Source organism: Helianthus annuus, chromosome 6 (assembly GCF_002127325.2).
Source record: "Helianthus annuus cultivar XRQ/B chromosome 6, HanXRQr2.0-SUNRISE, whole genome shotgun sequence".
Taxonomy (NCBI): domain Eukaryota; kingdom Viridiplantae; phylum Streptophyta; class Magnoliopsida; order Asterales; family Asteraceae; genus Helianthus; species Helianthus annuus.
Window position 1 is genome coordinate 63,472,643 of NC_035438.2, and position 23,741 is coordinate 63,496,383.

The 23,741-nt window shown below is 38.5% G+C and overlaps 1 long non-coding RNA gene and 1 other non-coding gene across 4 annotated transcripts; both read left to right on the forward strand.

The window, feature by feature from the left end:
• Window positions 1-12,260: 12,260 nt before the first annotated feature.
• LOC118479936 lies at window positions 12,261-12,367 on the forward strand. Its single transcript, XR_004861578.1, has one exon. It is a non-coding gene; the product is annotated as a small nucleolar RNA R71 (small nucleolar RNA).
• A 6,317-nt stretch (window positions 12,368-18,684) lies between these two features.
• LOC110865576 lies at window positions 18,685-22,935 on the forward strand. Of its 3 annotated transcripts, none has more exons than XR_002550820.2 (3): window positions 18,685-19,309; window positions 19,433-20,264; window positions 22,752-22,935. It is a non-coding gene; the product is annotated as an uncharacterized LOC110865576 (long non-coding RNA). The 3 variants fall into 3 exon arrangements; XR_002550819.2 differs by lacking the exon at window positions 22,752-22,935 and adding an exon at window positions 20,707-20,911; XR_004861452.1 differs by lacking the exon at window positions 22,752-22,935 and adding an exon at window positions 20,707-20,911 and having other exon boundaries at window positions 18,685-20,264.
• Window positions 22,936-23,741: the final 806 nt, after the last annotated feature.

The following is a 23,741-nucleotide window of genomic DNA, read 5'->3' on the forward strand; positions in this document are numbered from 1 at the left end:
CCATACACACATGACATAAAGATGATGAACCCTTCATCTCCTGCTCTCTCATTTCAAAACTAGACAATACCCTATCCCTTCTACCCTCACCCCCTCCCACTCGAAATCCTGTGCAAACTTGTAAAAGCAGTTCATCAACAACCCTGGTTCTCTCTCCCTCTTATTTACATCCAGCGAGACCACCGGTGGTGCCGGTGACCCTCTGACGTCTCCCTTCCTGCCGCCTCCTCACACACAGCCAAACACCCCCTCTCGTCTCTACGGTAATCGCCGGCCACCACCATTGGTGGCGGCGCACGGCGGTGGCAGCAGAGCCCTGATGGCTTGAGGCAGTGGTGGTGAGCTTGCTGTTGACGACGATGCTGGACCCGTGAGCGACAGACAGAGGGAGAAAGAGCACAGTCCGCCGGCAGAGATGGCAGCGGTGCAAGCGGTGACGACGGCGGCGGAGGTATATCCGCGTCAGGTTTTGTTTCGGAGCACGAGTAGTTCAGGTCCGTTTCCAGGTTTCGTTTTGGAGCATGTGTAGTTCAGGTACGGTTTGATTTTTCTATTCAGTTTCGGTTCGAGTTTGAATCGGGTTCATTTTGATCCATGTCCGATTGTTTTTTTTGTATTCCAGTGACTCGGGTCAATTTGGTTTGGCGCTTTGTTTCAGTTTGGTTTCGGGATCGGTCAAAACTGATCAGTTCGGTTCAACAGGTTCAGTTTCGGGCGGTTCAGTTTAGTTTTATTTTTTTTCGGTTCAGTCAATGAAGTCGCACCAGTCAACACAACCGGTGGACTGGTCAAGGAAAGTCAATGGTCAGATCTGGTGTTTCGGGCCAGATTCAGACGGGTTACGGATCAATGGTTACGGGTTCGGGTCATCGGGTTAACCATGAGACGTGATACCTTACCGACACGAATGTTTAAAAAATTATCGTTTTGTATTTGATTATCACGTAACTGTATTAAATTTAAATTGTTATAAAAATACACAGAAATGCATATAAATACTCATTGTTTTATTACTGTTGAATTTTGACAAAAACATTGACGACTTGTATTGTCGGGATCGTCCAAAAACAGAGGAAACTCTGCCCGTTTTTCGTAAAAAAATCAACTAAACAATACGTGTTTAATTTCAAAACGATTATTATTTTGATTCGTTTTCTTTTATAACCAAATCTCTAAATTTATAACATAGATGAATAATTCTTTTTTGTAACAATAAATTTTTATATATCGAGATAAAATATAAAATACGAAATCCAAATTATGCAAAACCTAAATATTAGGATTATTCTTTTTCAAAACCAATAAATAATAACGAATTCGTGATATTTTAAATATTTAGGATAAACACTCTCGTTCGTTCTCTTGAAATTCCGTTTACTCATGCACCATCGTTTGCCCTTATAGGGTGACCTTGGTGTTCCGTCCTCCTAAACTCGTACACTCGTCAACACTTGGATAATCGGAAGACTTAGCAATTATGTGAGTATACTCACAAACCCCCTTTTTACGTTTACCACTTTTGGGGTGTAACATGTAAATTTATAAAACCACACTTAAACTTATTCTTTATGCAATGCACGAAAACAATCCTTATACATGAATACTATGTTGTTATGCTTGATGCTTATACGTGGACCATACTTATGTGATATACTATAGTCATTAGCTTTATACGAGCCTCCATTTGACATGTATAGCGCTATAGGAGTAACGCACCGCCCATAGACTAGTGGTCATGTTGAATTCTATCATTTTGCGTAAACAGGGGGTTGACTAGAAATATTGCATGCCATGTTATGTTGATCTTGTATAAACTAAGTTGCCATGTGGATTCGTTTTAAACTTTTATACTTATACTTATTCACAAACTTATATACTCGCCTTTGCTTTTGCATTGAATTGTGTTTTAAACATGTTACAGGTTGAGGATTGATGATGCTATGAAAATGGACTAGAAAAGATGCCTAGATACTCACTTAGACATTTAGGTTTAAAGTGTTGTATCAATTTTGTTATTGTCATGTTTGAACAATGTTGTTATTTAAGTTTCTTTGTAATATTTGACAATTTTGGTACGAAATGAAATCGGTTGAATTAAATATTGTCACAAATAGTGTTACGAAGTCTCTTGCAATCTCGAGCTAGTCCCACTCCGATGTTTCCGCCATTGGTTGGGGTGTGACAGATTGGTATCAGAGCCATAACTATAGGGAATTAGGAAAATTGCCATGATTTTGACCTAGTCTATAGTTAAGCACCAAATTCGACCATACTTGCATCACATGCCACCTTTATGAAACATCTTTACATGCTATTCTTGAAATGTCTCTTACATGTTATTTTTTTTGAAATGCTTTGTGTGCTCATATTTGTGATTATTAATTCGAGCACACGTCTTTATACTCGTTTATACTAAACTCGAAAACACTCGTATTTCATAAACGAGACGACTTCACCAAAATAGGCGTGAAACCCACAATTTGGTGAACGACTCTCAATCCATCTATTCTTTTTACTCGAGATTCGACATCAAGTTAGGAGTGAAATCCTCACCTTAATGGAGAATTTCAATTTCAAACTCTAGTGGACCCTCGTCGAAGTGTTGGAATTAAATTTTGATCCGACGAGTACCAACCACACTTAGGATACGAAATTGTCAAGATAGGGGTGAAACCCGCACCTTGTCGACTAGTTCCGTTCTTTGATTTTCAAAAATCCCGCCAAGTCTTGAATTTTCAATTGATTTGGAACATGTAGTAACTTGAAGGGTGAATACGGTTAACCGGGATATCGGTAAGAGTATTCCGCCTATTAGGCCAAAGCATGTTTCTCAAATTCAAAGGAATTTTCGACCACCTTGGTTTAGTCAAAGTTCCGATTTGGAACAATCCAAGTTTTAATTGAACCTACGTTTTGCTATTATTTAATTTATATGATACAATTCTCTCGTTTCAGATTCAAATATATTTTCGAGATCATTTTTCTCACACACACATCATACTAAATCTTTTCATACATTATACATATGCATGATTTCAAAACGCCACTCAATTTTGTTTACATTCTTTGTAACACCAAAATGGAGACATGTCATCGAGATAGGAGTGATTTACTTACCTTGATGAATAACCACTCCTTCTTTTCTTAAAACGACATCACTGACGAGTTAGGGGTGTGATGTCCGTTAGGTGTAATATATTTCAGGTGTATATTTTAAGCCCGTTTTACACTTTTTAGGCAAGTTTTAAATTTATAAAACACGATATTTACTAACACTAAACACACATATGGGCAAGTGCACCCATCGTGGACGTAGTATAGTGTTGGTAAGATACCGAGGTCGTCCAAGGACATAAGAGCTTTTAATACCGGTTTATCCTCAACGTCTAAGTAAATCAAAAAGTTAGAAAAAGGTTTTTAAACTAGAAAAAATAAAACTAACTAAAATGCTGAAAAATAAAATAAAAGTAAAAACAGATAGACAAGATGAATCACTTGGATCCGACTCGTGTGTAGTATAACCTTTGATTATTTCCGCACTTTATTTTAAGAGATTATCTTAGTTATTGTAGTAGGCCCCTCTTTTGAAGGCGACGTTACCCTCAACCCAGTAGTTTGAGTCAGCAAGGATACAATCCTAAAGGGTCGGATTATTGAAAGATAATTAATTAAGTTATTAATGCATAATGTGGAAGGCCCCTCTTTTGAAGGTGACGTTACCCTCAGCTAAGTAGTTTGAGTCAGCAGGGATACAGTCCTAAGTAGTCGGGTTAAAGTTTGTAGGATCGTGTTCTGACCCAATTGAGTCGTTCAGAGGCGTTCAACTACGTTTCAGGTGCCGAATTACAAGAAATGTAGGTAGAAACAGCTGAATCTTCACTAAAACTGCTGATTGTATTGAATATCACTCGATTACACGCAGTTCTTCACACCGGCAGCACTTCGGCGTGGAATACAAGATGATGCTCCTCCTTAGTTTCACTCAAATGGACTGCCTATATATAGGCATGGTGGTTTCGCTCTTATGAACATGTTCACATGAGCGGAACCTCATGTGTATATATAAGCGAAACTACCTAGATGACATATAAGCGAAACCTTCTCCTAATATCTCTATGAGCGAAACCTTTACTCTAAACACATACAATCTCATGTTTTCTCGTAAAACGCGCCCTAATCTATACAATACAATATATGACTCGATCCAAGACGAAGTCGACAGATGTAGTGCACCAACAAAGTTTTAATAGTAGTTTAACTTATGAGGGGGTCAAAGAGTTTGGACCCTCGCCATCCAATACCGGTGGGTATTGAAGGAGGTCCTACTAAATTTAACCCAGGTCCTTTGCAGGATCTATACACTGAACAATGGCAAGACTCTTACCAAACCGTTCCCTTAACCCCCGACCAGGTAGCCAACATATCTCCATATAGACTGTGGAGATATGAATGGTGAAAATCTTTTATTTTATATAGACAGTAAAATAATGCCAAGACACCACGGACAAACGATAAGGAAGAATCACCTTCAACATAAGAAACTAGTTATTAAAGTCACTAATACATAACCAAATAAAAAGTGCGAAAAGATTAAAAATAAAAATTATTACACTAAACACGTGTCTTCACCAAGTGATGTAAGAGACTTAGGCAAACATGGCCTTTGATTGTCAAGAACTCTTACGATCAATCTTGGATCCCGAGACGACTCACACACTCTATGATGGACAATGGATGATGGTGGTGGATGATGGTGTTGTGATGGTGGTGGTTGGTGAGTGAAGTGTGAGAGAGGTGGTGTGCCAAGGGATGAGTTGCAAGTGAACCAAGCACTCCTATTTATAGGCTGAACAGAAGCTCAGGCACGGCCCCATGTCCATTGGGCATGGCCCCGTGTCCATCCTTCTCTCTTTCTTCATTAATTGCAGTTTGTCTGCATTAGTTGACCACGCCCCCGTGTCTGCTGAGCATGACCCCGTGTGTAGAAGCATATATGTACTATCAAGATTTGCTTGGATTTCGCGAATCTTATAGTTGACCACGACCCTGTGTCCCCTGAGCACGGCCCCGTGGTGGGCGATGGAAGCTTCTGCAACTTTGTTTTTTCTGCTGACACTTGGGCACGCCCCCGTGCTCAGTGAGCACGGGGCGTGTTCAGCCTTCTGTTCTCTTGTTTTGCTTGGGAAGATGCTGTCGGGGGGTCGGGCATGCCACGTTTGTTCCTTTTCTTGTATTTGTGTTAGATTTAGCTGCCTTTTTACTTCTTTTGTTCATTTGAGCTCATTTAATCCTGAAAATACAAAAGGAAGACAAAAACACACTTTTTCCAACATTAGTACTAAAAAAAGGGTTAGTTTTATGCCACAATTGATGTAATTTATATGTTGCATTTTGTGCACATCAAATACCCCCACACTTGAATCTTTGCTTGCCCTCAAGCAAAACTCTTTATAATGTGGCTTTACACTCCCAAATGGAATGGGTAGAAGAGAAGGTTTTTTTTTTTTTTTTGGGTTTGTCATAGAGTGTCGGGATTTCCAAGATTCATTATTGAGTTTTATTTTTATTTATTTACAATCCTATTCATCATGATTTATTAAAAACGTTTCATAAGATAAATTTATTATTAGGGCATAACATGCCTTTTTAAAATTCTATTTATATACGAGTTCACATACCTCACGGGGGATCACTCAACACTCGGCCGAAGGTGTATTTTTAGTGAATCACTCGAGAGCGGCATGGAACTTACTCCTACCATATGATTGCCAAGTAATCAATCCTCCTCCTTTTTAACTATAGACCTTTGTAAATATCAAGAGGACTTTTTGGGTGAAGGGTTAGGCTTGGGCTAAAGGTGGGCGGTTGGGTTAGTGGTTAGTAAAAGGGCGAAAAGCATAAAAAGCGTCGGTTTTCGTAAGACTTGATATTTCTCAAAACTTTTTATTTTGATGAAGCATTTCAAACAAAGTCAATTTTGATAAACTTGTTTGTTTATTTCTTTGGCTTCATTCTCATCATATATATATATATATATATATATTCAAAGTCATAAGAGAAACCGAGCTTTGTTACTAAAATAAAAGGTTTAAAAGGAAAAGAGTTTAGGTGGGTAAAAAGGGTGTTTGAAGTGGGTTAAGAAATGAAAAGGTTTAGGCTCAAAGGGGTTAACTAGGGGGATTTTGGGTAGGTGGTAAAAAAAAAAGAAAAATAATGGTGTAGAAATAAAAAAGGTTTGTCCTAATGCCTCCATCATTTACTTACTCGGGTTTAAGTTGGTAAGGATCAGGAATGTATTGTCGTGGCAAGTTCTAGAGTTGTAAGAACCAAGCGGCTATTCACAAAAGAAACGAAAAATGAGCATTTAGTTTAAAGATATGTACTTGTATGCTCAATGAAGGCTCAAAACTCACTTTTGTGGGAATGGGTTTTTATGTGATCAAGTATATATAATCAAATTTTAACTAAGTTTGTCATGCCGTTTCATAATTTTCTTATGTTGGTTCTTTTTGTCACGACGCTATTGGTTGTAAATTTGTAAAAATATAATCTTTTTAGAATTTTGAAATTCCCAACTTAAACTTAGACAAGTAAAAAAAATGAAAATTTTTGAAAAAATTTGGGGTGATTAGCGGTTCCAATAGAGTTTTGTGTAAGGCTTGTTAATTAGGATTTGCATGATTCAAAGTTTTAGCATCCCCCCACACTTAAATTACACATTGTCCTCAATGTGTCCCAAAAATAAGTTTATAGTTTGATTGAATGTGTAAAAAGGTGTGAAAAAGCAAAATTTCATGTTACTGGTACTCTGGACACGGCCCCGTGGTGTCCGGGCACGGCCCCGTGTTCAAGTGCCAGTAACAGAAGTTTGTAAAAAGAAACAGAAGCCTGGACACGGGGGCGTGTTCAGTGAACACGGCCCGTGTCCAGTTACCTGAACTGGGCATTTTCTGCAGATTGTGCAGCACGGGGTCGTGTCGGGCGGACACGGCCCGTGCTGAACTTGCTGTAACAAAGAAAATTCGTCGGATGGCTCTGTTTTTGTGCATGGGGCGCTCGTGCAAGTTTCCCTTATTATCCTTCACCATCCCGAGTGTGTTTTATTCCTGAAAATTAAAATCAAACTAGAAAACATAAAACTTAATCTAAACTAAGGATAGTTCCGCGAAATGCCTCCGTGGTGCGCCATGTTTATAAGGGTCCTTGGCTAGACCCAAAACCTGGTCATATGTTACTCAAGCGGGATGTTTTGCATCCCATGCACCGTCGGAGAGCATCATCCAAGCTTGAGTCGATGACCTTCATGTATTGGACCGGATCTTCGTCTACTCTTTTCCCAACCCCAAACGTTACTTCCTCTTCCCTAAACTTCAATGTTAGTGTTCCGTCATTCATATCTACTACTGCTTGTGCTGTGGCTAGAAATGGCCTCCCTAGGATGAGAGGGACTTCAGCATCTTCTTCCATGTCTAGTATGACAAAGTCGGCCGGGAATACAAAATTTTCGACTTTGACCAATAGATTTTCAGCGACACCTTGTGGATATTTGACGGATCGATCGGCAAGTTGTATGCTCATCTTTGTAGGGCTCGTTTTTCCTAGGCCGAGTCGTTTGAACATTGAAGCTGGCATGAGGTTTATGCTAGCCCCAAGATCGGCTAATGCATTGCGAATGGGGGATTCCCCGATTGAGCAAGGAACTGTGAAGCTTCCATGATCAATCTTCTTTTGCGGGAGTTTGTTGAGTAGTAAGGCGGAGCATTCTTCGCCTAAGTTAACTAATTGCAATGATTCAATTTTCCTTTTATGAGTGAGGAAGTCCCTCATAAATTTTGAGTATTTAGGTATTTGAGTTAGGACTTCGATAAATGGAACATTAACATGCAATTGTTTTAATAAATCTTTGAACTTTGCGAACTGGTCATCTGTCTTTTGACGAATTAACCGACCGGGGTATGGAACCGGAGAAGTCTTAGTAGGCTCTTGAATTGGTGGAGAAGCCTTCTCTTGTAGGGGCGGGGTTGTGCTTTTCTCAGTTGGCGGTGGCGTAGCTTCTTCGGAACCCACGGTACGGTTTCTCAATGTTATGAGATGGACTTGTGCTTTCGGGTTGGTTTCGGTATTACTTGGTAACGCGCCTTGTGGTCTCTTGGAGAAATTTTGAGCTAATTGATTTATTTGTTTTTCAATGTTTTGTATACTAGCTTGTTGATTTCTAAAATTCGATTCCAATTGTTGAAATCGATCCGAATTTTTCTTTTCGGTATCAGAGATGAGGCAAGATACAGTATCTTCAAGCCTTTCTCTTCCACCTTGTTGTTGAGAGAAATTTTGTGACTCATTTCTTGGTTGTTGAAAGTTTGTTCGTTGGTTTATGTTTTGTTGGTTACTACTATTGTCGGGATCTCTCCAGCCAAGGTTAGGGTGTCACACCCTGGCTTTGCGGAAGCGTGGTTAATTTGGTGTGACTTCTTAATACCATAGCTTAATCATAACCAAGCTATATGAATTAAAAATATGCAAGATCATCCATTGAAATAAGAATACCATAACATTGTCTTAACGGGATAACACCCTAACAACCATAAACTTGTTCACCAAACATTACAAATTCAATCTTAACATAAACATGATTCAAGGACTGTGACTTGTCCAGGAAAGAGTCACATTCCCCGAACCCTGGATGACCTCGGTGACTAATGCAGCGGGAAAAACATGCCATACCGTGCCAGATCTTTAATTCCCTGAAATACATGTAAGATGAAAAATCAACAATAATGTTGAGCGAGTTCATGTGTAAGTGAGTAAATAAACCTTTGTCTTTATCAAAAATCCTGGTATGTAGCAAATAAGGAAAAAGAGATCACCAATGGTTTGCAAGGCCATTGATATGTGTGAAGTGCAAGTAGGAAGACTCAAACCTAGCGGATTTATGCATCGGGCACTAAGTCACCCCGAGGTCCGTTATGCTGGACCTAGGGCTGGGCTCGCTACACCCAGATAGATCTACCGCTCCTGTCCCTCGGTCCTACCAAGAGGATTAATGGCCTCAAGTTTCCGCCTACCCACTCACATGATCTAAGTAGTAACCCTCCTTACGCTAACCATACAATGTAAAAAGTACTCATAATCATAGTAACATGTATTTCACCCCCGCAGTTTAGAAAACTGAAAACAGTTAAGAGAAAAAAGGGGGACATGAACTCACAGTCAGTGCGTCGCTATACCAAGTACTCCGAATGTCAGGCAGCTGTGCAACGACCTACATGTGCTAATTCTATTAGACGGATGGCCGTGCCTTAGCTTTATAGTTTAAGTTTTTGGGAAATAGTTAGACAACTATTTCGTGTTTATATTTTGCATGTACTTTGGTAATTAATCTCCTTCCCAAGGATGGGGGATTTAATACATGTGTATTTGTATTATATCATTAAGTCCCACTTAATATATTTTTACTTCTACTTCCAAAATATAAATATTTTTCTCAAAAATATTATATTTTCACTTCACATAATACTTCCAAAATAATGCGTTGACAAAATACGCGTTCATGAATATTTCCGTATAATGCGTAAGTTACGTTTTAGTAATCGTGTGGTAATAATAATTACCGTTGTAACTTATATGTTTATCGTGAAAGCGTTTGTATTATTTTGGATTCGTCAACGTTTGTAAATATTATTTTTACTCTAAAAATAATATTTGTGTATTTTCACAAAATAATCATAAACAGTGTTGTGAAAATATATTTACCAAATATATATTTATCACGTTTAGTTTTGTGAAAATCCCACCTCCGAATATTTGTAAATAAAGTCGTGGCGAAATATATTTTGAAAACATATCAAAATAATTCTAACACTTGTAAATAATTCTAAGTGTTAGGTTTTTAGAAAAATTTCGCCAGAGTTTCCCCTGTAACTGGAGGTGGCCACGCTTTCAAGCGTATCATTTTCTTTTACAAAATCATTTCAACACTTCTTTAATCAATCAATCAATTTCCGACACATCAAACTAGTCGACAAGTATGTAAATCGCATAATCACATGAACTTGTGGTTTTTCCGAAAACTATAGTGTAGATCCCGTTATATTTTGTGGATCTATGTGTAAAATAACTTATTATCGTAAAAACCTCGTTTTTAGAATAAATCATCCTTTACAACTTCCCGTCATCTTTCTCAAAGATTGTTATTTTGTCGAAACTTTTCATTTCACAAGTGTTTATACACTTGTGGTTTGTAAAAATCATATTTGTTAGTGTGTTATCCGATTTTTAGGAAACATGATTTTTCTCGACACTTGGTCCTTTGAAAATACCACTTGCAGATATGTAGATCCGCTAGTTTTAAACACTATTTTACAAGTAAAAATACTTTTACACAAGTTCATGTTTCTCGTGTGGTAGAGTTTCACCTTTTAACCCTTGTACCGTTCGAAACAAGCTTATGTCAAGATCCATGATCTTAAACGATGATCCGAGCTACCACTACGTAGATCGGGCCTAAATAATCACCACTTTCAAATACTACAACTTTTACACAAGTATTAAGCTTTTATCCAACAATATTCATGTTTTAGTAGACTTTAAAGATTCAAAATGCAAGTTTCCGAGTTTTAACCGTTACAAATCTTATTAACCACCTTAGATTAGTTCGAGAATGAGTTTTAAGTGTTATACCTCTAGCTCGGGGCTAGGGAAGATTCTAGGCGAAAAGGTGGTGGATAAAAGCAAGATAACGAGGTCCTTCCACTTCCGTTAGCTCCAAGACTCCTTATGCGTGACCCGAAAGGCTTGTGTATGCTTGGAATGGATGGATCAAAAGCCGAAAATGGGTGGATGTGTGTGTGTGTGTTCGGCCGTGAGCTAGAGAGGGCAAGGGAGAGAGAGTTTTGGTGAAATGTGAAGTGTATAATCTCTTATGTAATCTCAAGTATTTATAGACAAAGTGGAAGTGATTAACTCTTGGTTCATGTGTTGTCTAGATTTGAGACAACATGCATTATTATAATCAAGAAATGGTACATGGCTTGGTCACAATGTGACCGATCGGCCCAAGGGGGGGGGGGTTACTAGTTTGATTTCAAGTAAATAGTTAGTGTTTAGTTACTTTAAACCAAGTTAGATTTAGGGTTAACTCGGTTAGTCACATGTTGTGCTTTCACGCGGGTGTTAGGGTATTCAGGGACCCTAACTGGCTCAGAAAAAGACCAATAATATTATTGTCAATATTTTTATGTTCCGGGTATAATCCGGTTGTTCGGTTGGATAGAAATCCGTTAAAGAGCTTAAGTAAGCTTTTAAGCGTCGTTAATAATATTTTTAGTGACACCACTTATTCTATAAAGTGTCAGGAATATTTTCCTCATGTTTTGGCACTTTATTAGTTAGCCAGAAGCTAGTATGTTAATAAAAGTGCTGTGTTTCGTGCTTAGAGTACGTTTTAGGCACATCCAGTCATTATATCTTATTCCTAGAGACGCAATTCTACAACCCTTGTATCCCTACACTCACTATGGGTGTAGTAAAATATTTCTGGCTCATACAGGCCCTTAGAGGCAGTGTCTGCCTGATGCTGGCTTTATCAGCATGTTCAATAGGTTATCCGTTCTAATGCTACTGTGCTTTAGTGCATCATGTTTGTCACTAAGGTTCAATTTGTAAATAATGTAGTGACGGAAATCAAAGTATGATGCAGGAATATACAAGTACTAGAAATCAAGTAGCAGTTCGTCAGTAATTTCAGTTAGCACAGTAATTAAACAGCAATTAATTATTAATTAAACCGTACGGATACCTGGTTTAGTGAGGGTTGTCACATAGGGTGGTTACGCCATCCTTGGTTGTAGGTACCCGTTGGAGGACCTGACGGCCTGGGTCTATTATCAATATAGTTTACCGACTCTGTTTGATCATCTAACTCTTTCATACAACTCCAATTTTCGTGTGGCCCACCATACCCCTCACAAGCCATAACCGAGGCGGTTTTTGTCATTTCTAGTTTTTTGATTTTTGAAGAAAGGGCCTCGATCTGGGCTTGTAAAGTGGTGCTTTCATCAACCTTATGGGCGCTCGGGGCAATAGATTTATTGCCTCGGGGGGTGTGCCACTGAAAATTGGTTTGAGCAATTTCCTCAATTTGATTATATATTTCATTTGGGCGGCGATTACCTGAAAGTCCCCCGGAGCTAGAGTCGAGTGTCTGTCTTGTGTGTGGTAACAACCCATTGTAGAACGTGGATACTTGTTGCCACACCGCAAGACCGTGATGAGGACACTTTCTTAGTAGCTCTTTGAACCTTTCCCAAGTTTCATATAAGGATTCCCCATCCTCTTGTGAATATGTATTAATTTCAGTCATTAATTTAGCCGTTTTAGCAGGAGGGAAATACTTATATAGAAATTTTTGGGCCAGTTCATCCCAGGTGTTTACCGAGCCAACTGGGAGGGCATTGAGCCAAGCCTTAGCTCGGTCTTTTAGTGAAAATGGAAACATTGGAAGGCGGATGGCGTCGTTGGATGCTCCATTGATCCGAAAATTATCACATATTTCTAAGAAATTAGTAATATGTAGATGGGGATCCTCGTCCGCAAGCCCATGGAAGGTTGCGGAGTTTGGAAGCATTTGTATCAGATGTGGCCGAAGTTCGAAGTTGTTGGCTTCGGCATTCGGTGCATTGATAACGGCACCTAGATTACCTACGGTGGGACGTAGGTAATCCATGAGGGTACGTTGGTCCGCCATTGGAAGTAGTTCCCCCGAAACTTTCTCTTGATTTTTAGCTTTGAGTCATTTGCGTAGAAAGCGTTCGGGTTCGTCTAGGGGTTCTTTTATGTCTCTACTAGAACTAGAGCTCATACACTATGTGGAGAATGCAAATGTGGCGCCTGAGTTCCAAGTCCTGCGATAAAAACAGAAAAGAATCTCGGTCAGAAGATTCACCACGGCCCCGTGCCCAGGTGAACACGGCCTGTGGTCGGAGATACAGTGATTGTTTCCCGGATCCCTGTTACTGGGTAGTTGGACACGGCCCCGTGCTCAGCTCTCTGTAACTCAGAAAAAAATTGCCAGCGACAATGTTGAACACGGCTCGTGTCCGACCAGGCACGGCCCGTGCTGAGCTCTGCAGAAGCTGAAAAATTACGAAAATCCTAAAAATAAAAGAAACATTTAGAAAAAACGATTAGGCCGTTGATTCCCAACTTTCTTAAAATCCTTGTGTCCCCGGCAACGGCGCCAAAAACTTGATGTGCGTTAGGTGTAATATATTTTAGGTGTATATTTTAAGCTCGTTTTACACCTTTTAGCCAAGTTTTAAATTTATAAAACACGATATTTACTAACACTAAACACACATATGGGCAAGTGCACCCATCGTGGACGTAGTATAGTGTTGGTAAGATACCGAGGTCGTCCAAGGACACAAGAGCTTTTAATACCGGTTTATCCTCAACGTCTAATCAAATCAAAAAGTTAGAAAAAGGTTTTTTAAACTAGAAAAATAAAACTAAATAAAATGCTAAAAAATAAAATAAAAGTAAAAACAGATAGTCAAGATGAATCACTTGGATCCGACTCGTGTGTAGTGTAACCTTTGATTATTTCCGCACTTTTGCACATTTTAAGAGATTATCTTAGTTATTGTAGAGGCCCTTCTTTTGAAGGCGACGTTACCCTCAACCCAGTTGTTTGAGTCAGCAAGGATACAATCCTAAAGGGTCGGATTATTGAAAGATAATTAATTAAGTTATTAATGCATAATGTGGTAGGCCCCTCTTTTGAAGGTGAAGTTACCCTCGGCTAAGTAGTCTGAGTCAGCAGGGATACAGTCCTAAGTAGCCGGGTTAAAGTTTTAATAGTAGTTTAACTTATGAGGGGGTCAAAGAGTTTGAACCCCCGCCATCCAATACCGGTGGGTATTGAAGGAGGTCCTACTAAATTTAACCCAGGTCCTTTGCAGGATCTATACACTGGACAATGGCAAGACTCTTACCAAACCGTTCCCTTAACCCCCGACCAGGTAGCCAACATATCTCCATATAGACCATGGAGATATGAATGGTGAAAATCTTTTATTTTATATAGACAGTAAAATAATGCCAAGACACCACGGACAAACGATAAGGAATAATCACCTTCAACATAAGAAACTAGTTATTAAAGTCATTAATACATAATCAAATAAAAAGTGCGAAAAGATTAAAAATAAAAAGTATTACATTAAACACTTGTCTTCACCAAGTGATGTAAGAGACTTAGGAAAACATAGCCTTTGATTGTCAAGAACTCTTACGATCAATCTTGGATCCCAAGATGACTCACACACTCTATGATGGACAATGGATGATGGTGGTGGATGATGGTGTTGTGATGGTAGTGGGTGGTGGGTGAAGTGTGAGATAGGTGGTGTGCCAAGGAATGAGTTGCAAGTGAACCAAGCACTCCTATTTATAGGCTGAACAGAAGCTCGGCCACGGCCCCGTGTCCATTGGGCACGGCCTCATGTCCATCCTTCTCTCTTTCTTCATTAATTGCAGTTTGTCTGTATTAGTTGACCACACCCCCGTGTCCGCTGAGCATGACCCCGTGTGCAGAAGCATATCTGTACTATCAAGATTTTCCTGGATTTCGCGAATCTTATAGTTGACCACGGCCCCGTGTCCGCTGAGCACGGCCCCGTGGTGGGCGATGGAAGCTTCTGCAACTTTGTCTTTTCTGCTGACACTTGGGCACGCCCCCTTGCTCAGTGACCACGGGGCGTGTTCAGCCTTCTGTTCTCTTGTTTTGCTTGGGAAGATGCTGTCGGGGGGTCGGGCATGCCACGTTTGTTCCTTTTCTTGTATTTGTGTTAGATTTAGCTGCCTTTTTGCTTCTTTTGTTCATTTGAGCTCATTTAATCCTGAAAATACAAAAGGAAGACAAAAACACACTTTTTCCAACATTAGTACTAAAAAAAGGTTAGTTTTATGCCATAATTGATGTAATTTATATGTTGCATTTTGTGCACATCAGGGTGATTCCCTTACCTAGGTGATCGTTACCAAAATTTTCTTTTAAAAGAGACTTCATCATACGACACAATCATATTTTACACCTAAATCGTTTATCATTCGTCAAAATCCCTACTTATGCGGATTTCAAAATTTTATTATTTTATCAAACGTATTATTTAACTCTTAATCTATTTCACGAAAATCATATACACGGAAATTCTTAATCATGCATGCCTTAAAACGTTTTATCACTCGAATTTCAAAACCTTGCGAAATGCTACCTATTAACTTAATCGGCCCAATGGATCTCTTGCCCATGAACTTCTTATTTAACCTATCACTAAAACACGCTCACGTTATTTCATTGTACTAAAGACTTTGATTCTCAGTCGTAAATCAAACTAACTTTCTCATATATTGATAAGATCTTATATATATATATATATATATATATATAGGGTAAGGTTCATGCGAGAACCACCTTTATTGCGAGAACCGCGAGAACCAATGTGAACACAAGCTAAAATAGCTAAAAAAACCTAAAAAAACCCTAAAAAAAACCTAACCCCCACCCCCCCACCCCCCAAAAACCTAAACCCCCCACCCCCCCCCCCCAAAAAAAAGACCTAACCCCCCCCCCCCCCCAAAAAAAACCTAACCCCCTCCCCCCCCAAGCTAAATGCTAAAAACTAAAACCCTCAAAAAACCTAAAAAAAAACCTAACCCCCACCCCCCCACCCCCCAAAAACCTAAACCCCCCACCCCCCCCCCCCCCCAAAAAAAACCTAACCCCCCCCCCCCAAAAAACCTAACCCCCCCCAAGCTAAATGCTAAAAACTAAAACCCTCAAAAAACCTAAAAAAAACCTAACCCCCCCCACCCCCCCCACCCCCCCCAAAAACCTAAACCCCCCTCCCCCACCACCCAAAAACCTAAACCCCCCCCCACCCCCCCCCCCCAAGCTAAAATGCTAAAAACTAAACCCCCAAAAAACCTAAAAAATCTAAAAAAATCAAAAAAAAATAAAAAAAAATCTAAAAATTTTTTTTATTTTTTTACTATTTTTTATGTTCAAATCGCTACTTTTGTAGCCAAAAAAAAAAAAAATTTTTTTTTTTTAAAAAAAAAAAATTTTTTTTAAAAAAAAAAATTTTTTTTTTTGGATACTAAAAGTAGCGATTTTTATATAAAAAATAGTAAAAAAATAAAAAAAAAATTTTTTGGGTGTTTTTTAGATTTTTTTAGCTATTACTGTTTGTGTTCACACTGGTTCTCGCGGTTCTCGCAATAAAGGGTGGTTCCTAACGGATCTTTGTCCTATATATATATATATATATATATATATATATATATATATATTATAAGATCGTTTTACCACCAACTCCTTTCAAAATAAACGAATCATTTTCATTGCTAAACTTCTTTTAAGAATCAACGTTTTCACAAGGACCTCCAAATTTCAAATTTCATATTTTAATGCAAGATTCTTTGGAATAATATGAACTTATTATTTACAACAAAATTTTATACACCGCTCAATACGACAGTCAAATTTCTAAAAACGTGGGCAAGAAGACTTCATGGGGACCGACAATCTTCAACTTACGTAAATCTTCTTTTAAAACAAAAGTAGCATTTCCATTCCTTACAAAATACGTTACATATAACCAATAAGTACCTTATATTCTTCTTACATTACATGCTAGAATCTACATTACTAGTCAAACTCATTCTATTTCGATTCGATAAACTCATCATTTCGCTTAAACAACTATACATGCATACCATCGTACACGTTTTAGTCAAAATCACACGACAACTTCACATATCATTCGTTTTACATACCCACAACTTCTTGATCATTTGACACGCTCAAATTTGTTGTATTCGATTTATTTCGTACACACAATTGCCATTACTTATACCTACTTACATTCATACTGATTCACTTTTTCATGTTCATACTCATACGTTTCATGTTCATACCAACATACTTATTCATACATATACTATTATATATATATATATATATATTCAAACGCATGCTTACATTTATACTCATGATTCATACATTCGTACCCGTACGCGAGCGGAATCCGAGGGATTCTCTTGCGTGGGTCCCATACATGCTTATATACTACATTCGTACCCGTACGCGAGCGGAATCCGAGAGATTCGCTTACGTGGGTCCCATACATGCTTAAACATAAACATGCTTATATACGACATTCTTATACGTACTCATTCTTATTTTCGAATTTATGTATACCCTAATGCATACGCAACTAGTACAAGCTATGTGGATCATGCGACGATCAATACAATCGCGGGTGCACACGGGATTATAGTGATAGGCACATGAGAATCATAGAGTGTACTACTGTGTATGGTAAGACACAGGACGTAACATGACACGAATAACGAAACAGATGTAACATGGTCAAAACATGGTGGATACGCCGCCGGTACTTCCTATATATAAGTGTTTTCATCATGCTACCAAACTTTCGTAAAATGTGCTGTGAGAAATTCGGTGTTTTGCAGACCTACTTAGACCTAATACGTAAACTTTAACAACTCACAAACGCATTGCTAAGCACGCGATATCCGATTACTCACGACGAGACTTCATTCTTAGCACACTACTTTCGTCTCTCCAATACACATATTATCTTTATACTCCCATTCATGGTTGGAGCAATCAAATCACTCTTATACACCCATCACTCTTCAATCTTGTCATTTATACAAACCTCGTTGACCATAAATCAGTTCAAACGTTCGAATCCTAATCTACCTCCTTACCTTTAAAACTATCCTTCTACTCTTCATTCATGTGCAAACACCCGTAGTTGGTTGTTACCCCCAAAACTGTTTTATGTAAAACACCAAACCTTCTGGTTTCCCTCGATAAAACAATTTCCTACAAAGATGCGATTTGATACTATTCTTAAACTTCCCATACCAACTACCATACTTTTCGTCAAATACAAACAATTTTATACAAAATTCCCTTCTTAAATACGACACATTTTAATACACCTCCAATTTGAGTTAATCAAAGCTGTTTAAACCATGTTGCCTATGCATGCACATACACGTTTTCGCTTACGTTTAATGCCTCAAAACTATTTCACCAAACGAACTCTTTTACAACCCTATCATGTCTCTTTTTTTTTTCGAATTTCATACTTTTCAAAACGTCTCAAACTCCAAGGTCCCAATTTTAAACAAACCTCTTCTGTTTGCCCAAATCCTTTCAAATCTTCCTCTTAAATAAATTTCGGGACGAAATTTCCTACAGGAGGGGAGACTGTAACGCCTCGTATTTCCGTATTTCCATGTTTTTAGAAAATACGAGTTCGTTTCCTATTTTTAGAAACACAGTTGAAATCTGGTAGAAAAACGGTTTAAAAATGGAAAACTACGCAATTTACGCGCTTTTACACAACCGACGATTAGAACGCGACAATAATGACTACCGACACCATTTTTCATATTTTTAAATCCAAACTTTTATTTTATGACGTTATGAAGTGTCGGGTTTTGAAAACGGCTCTTGTAGAAGATTACGGGCCACCCTAAATACGGGATTGGGCTTGTAGGCCTTGGGCCCAAACCCAAAACCCCCTAACTAAACCAAGCTATAAATAAGATGTAAAACCCTAATCTTATCTCATTCTTTCAGCCGCATGATATCATTCCCCTTTTCAAAATTCTTTGATGAGTTTCATCTCATCTAAACACACATAAATAAAAACTAAAACCAAAACCTTATCCATACACACATGACATAGAGATGATGAACCCTTCATCTCCTGCTCTCTCATTTCAAAACTAGACAACACCCTATCCCTTCTACCCTCACCCCCTCCCACTCGAAATCCCGTGCAAACTTGTAAAAGCAGTTCATCAACAACCCTGGTTCTCTTTCTCCCTCTTATTTACATCCAGCGAGACCACCGGCGGAGCCGGTGACCCTTCGACGTCTCCATTCCTGCCGCCTCCTCACACACAGCCTAACACCCCCCTCTCGTCTCTATGTTAATCGCCGACCACCACCATTGGTGGCGGCGCACGGCAGTGGCAGCAGAGCCCCGACGGCTCGAGGCGCTGGTGGTGAGCTTGCTGTTGATGACGATGGTGGACCCGTGAGCGACTGACAGAGGGAGAAAGAGCACAGTCCGCCGGCGGAGATGGCAGCGGTGCAAGCGGTGACGATGGCGGCGGAGGTATCTCGGCGTCAGGTTTTGTTTCAGAGGACGAGTAATTAAGGTCCGTTTCCAGGTTTTGTTTCAGAGCACGTGTAGTTCAGGTACGGTTTGATTTTTCTGTTCAGTTTTGGTTCGAGTTTGAATCGGGTTCATTTTGATCCATGTCCGATTGTTTTTTTGTATTCTAGTGACTCGGGTCAATTTGGTTTGGTGCTTTGTTTCAGTTTTGCTTTCGGGATCGGTCAAAACTGATCAGTTCGGTTCAACAGGTTTAGTTTCGGGCGGTTCAGTTCAGTTCCGTTATGTTTTGTTTCGGTTCAGTCAACGAAGTCGCACCAGTCAACACAACCGGTGGACTGGTCAATGCTAGTCAAGGAAAGTCAATGGTCAGATCTGGTGTTTCGGGCCAGATTCAGACGGGTTATGGATCAATGGTTACGGGTTCGGGTCATCGGGTTAACCATGAGACGTGATACCTTACCGACGCGAATGTTTAAAAAATTATTGTTTTGTATTTGATTATCACGTAACCGTATTAAATTTAAATTGTTATAAAAATACACAGAAATGCATATAAATACTCATTCTTTTATTACTGTTGAATTTTGACAAAAATATTGACGACTTGTATTGTCGGGATCGTCCATAAACAGAGGAAACTCTGCCCGTTTTTCGTAAAAAATCCACGAAACAATACGTGTTTAATTTCAAAACGATTATTATTTTGATTCATTTTCTTTTATAACCAAATCTCTAAATTTATAACATAGATGAATAATTCTTTTTATAACAATAAATTTTTATATATCAAGATAAAATATAAATACGAAATCCAAATTATGGAAAACCTAAATATTAGGATTATTCTTTTTCAAAACCAATAAATAATAATGAATTCGTGATATTTTAAATATTTAGGATAAATACTCTCGTTCGTTCTCTTGAAATTCCGTTTACTCATGCACCATCGTTTGCCCTTAGGGTGACCTCGGTGTTCCGTCCTCCTAAACTCGTATACTCGTCAACACTTGGATAATCGGAAGACTTAGCAATTATGTGAGTATACTCACAAACCCCCTTTTTACGTTTACCACTTTTGGGGTGTAACATGTAAATTTATAAAACCACACTTAAACTTATTCTTTATGCAATGCACGAAAACAATCCTTATACATGAATACTATGTTGTTATACTTGATGCTTATACGTGGACCATACTTATGTGATATACTATAGTCATTAGCTTTATACGAGCCTCCATTTGACATGTATAGCGCTATAGGAGTAACGCACCGCCCATAGACTAGTGGTCATGTTGAATTCTATCATTTTGCGTAAACAGGGGGTTGACTAGAAATATTGCATGCCATGTTATGTTGATCTTGTATAAACTAAGTTGCCATGTGGATTCGTTTTAAACTTTTATACTTATACTTATTCACAAACTTATATACTCGCCTTTGCTTTTGCATTGAATTGTGTTTTAAACATGTTACAGGTTGAGGATTGATGATGCTATGAAAATGGACTAGAAAAGATGCCTAGATACTCACTTAGACGTTTAGGTTTAAAGTGTTGTATCAATTTTGTTATTGTCATGTTTGAACAATGTTGTTATTTAAGTTTCTTTGTAATATTTGACAATTTTGGTACAAAATGAAATCGGTTGAATTAAATATTGTCACAAATAGTGTTACGAAGTCTCTTGCAATCTCGAGCTAGTCCCACTTCGATGTTTCCGCCATTGGTTGGGGTGTGACAGATTGGTATCAGAGCCATAACTATAGGGAATTAGGAAAATTGCCATGATTTTGACCTAGTCTATAGTTAAGCACCAAATTCGACCATACTTGCATCACATGCCACCTTTATGAAACATCTTTACATGCTATTCTTGAAATGTCTCTTACATGTTATTTTTTTTGAAATGCTTTGTGTGCTCATATTTGTGATTATTAATTTGAGCACACGTCTTTATACTCGTTTATACTAAACTCGAAAACACTCGTATTTCATAAACGAGACGACTTCACCAAAATAGGCGTGAAACCCACAATTTGGTGAACGACTCTCAATCCATCTATTCTTTTTACTCGAGATTCGACATCAAGTTAGGAGTGAAATCCTCACCTTAATGGAGAATTTCAATTTCAAACTCTAGTGGACCCTCGTCGAAGTGTTGGAATTAAATTTTGATCCGACGAGTACCAACCACACTTAGGATACGAAATTGTCAAGATAGGGGTGAAACCCGCACCTTGTTGACTAGTTCCGTTCCTTGATTTTCAAAAATCCCGCCAAGTCTTGAATTTTCAATTGATTTGGAACATGTAGTAACTTGAAGGGTGAATACCGTTAACCGGGATATCGGTAAGAGTATTCCACCTATTAGGCCAAAGCATGTTTCTCAAATTCAAAGGAATTTTCGACCACCTTGGTTTAGTCAAAGTTCCGATTTGGAACAATCCAAGTTTTAATTGAACCTACGTTTTGCTATTATTTAATTTATATGATACAATTCTCTCGTTTCAGATTCAAATATATTTTCGAGATCATTTTTCTCACACACACATCATACTAAATCTTTTCATACATTATACATATGCATGATTTCAAAACGCCACTCAATTTTGTTTACATTCTTTGTAACACCAAAATGGAGACATGTCATCGAGATAGGAGTGATTTACTTACCTTGATGAATAACCACTCCTTCTTTTCTTAAAACGACATCACTGACGAGTTAGGGGTGTGATGTCCGTTAGGTGTAATATATTTCAGGTGTATATTTTAAGCCCGTTTTACACTTTTTAGGCAAGTTTTAAATTTATAAAACACGATATTTACTAACACTAAACACACATATGGGCAAGTGCACCCATCGTGGACGTAGTATAGTGTTGGTAAGATACCGAGGTCGTCCAAGGACATAAGAGCTTTTAATACCGGTTTATCCTCAACGTCTAATTAAATCAAAAAGTTAGAAAAAGGTTTTTAAACTAGAAAAAATAAAACTAACTAAAATGCTGAAAAATAAAATAAAAGTAAAAACAGATAGACAAGATGAATCACTTGGATCCGACTCGTGTGTAGTATAACCTTTGATTATACTCGCAAACCCACTTTTTATGTTTACCACTTTTGGGGTGTAACATGTTAATTTATAAAACCACACTTAAACTTATTCTTTATGCAATGCACGGAAACAATCCTTATACATGAATACTATGTTGTTATACTTGATGCTTATACATGGACCATACTTATGTGATATATTAAAGTCATTAGCTTTATACGAGCCTCCATTTGACATGTACAACGCTATAGGAGTAACGCACCGCCCATACACTAGTGGTCATGTTGAATTATATCATTTTGCGTAAACAGAGGGTTGACTAGAAATATTGCATGCCATGTTATGTTGATCCTGTATAAACTAAGTTGCCATGTGGATTCGTTTTAAACTTTTATACTTATAATTATTCACAAACTTGTATACTCGCCTTTGCTTTTGCATTGAATTGTATTTTAAACATGTTACAGGTTGAGGATTGATGATGCTATGAAAAAGGACTAGCAAAGATGACTAGATACTCACTTAGACGTTTAGGTTTAATTTGTTGTATCAATTTTGTTATTGTCATGTTTGAACAATGTTGTTATTTGAGTTTCTTTGTAATATTTGACAATTTTGCTATGAAATGAAATCGGTTGAATTAAATATTGTCACAAATAGTGTTATGAAGTCTCTTACAATCTCAAACTAGTCCCACTCCGATGTTTCCGCCATTGGTTGGGGTGTGACAATATAATAGCTCGAATCTCGAGGACGAGATTTAAAACAAGGTGGGGAGGATATACCAACCCTCCTTAAAATATTTTAGACACACCCTAAATGCCCTAAAATACATCCTCTATGCGAGAACCGGACCCGAAATACCATTATATAATTAAAAATCAAATAAAAACAATAAATTAAGTCTGTCGCGGGGCGCGACAGACTCTCCTTCAGCTATCGCGGGCCGCGACCGAGAGATAAGTGGCGGAGCCACAGCGTGACACGTGGCATGACACGCGTCGACAATCCCGGTGACTCAGCAACACTGCCGCCGCCTTTTTGGCTTTGGCGGGCGCGAAAGCCCCTGCTGCTTCCTTCGCGGGGCGCGAGAGACCCCTGGTCAGGCACTATAAATAGATCGATCGGCATTCAACTCAAATTCGTTCACAATTGATTCTCTCTCTAAATTTCTGAATTGTAGAATTAATATCGGGTATTATACCCCCCCCCCCCAATAAGCGAAGCTCTGCCTCGATGTAAGTATTATAACCCTGGTTACGTATTAGATACGCTACCCGATTGATCTAGTGCTCCGTAACGGCTGTCGAGATTCTGCCCGACGTAGTCGTTGGAGTTCTGTCTCGGGGAGGGTATAACTAATGTAAATTGGGTTATTATACTAACGCGTGTGCATTGTTTAACTAATAGATTATAACCAGGAAGTCACAAGGGAATACCTAAATTAGCAATGTGAG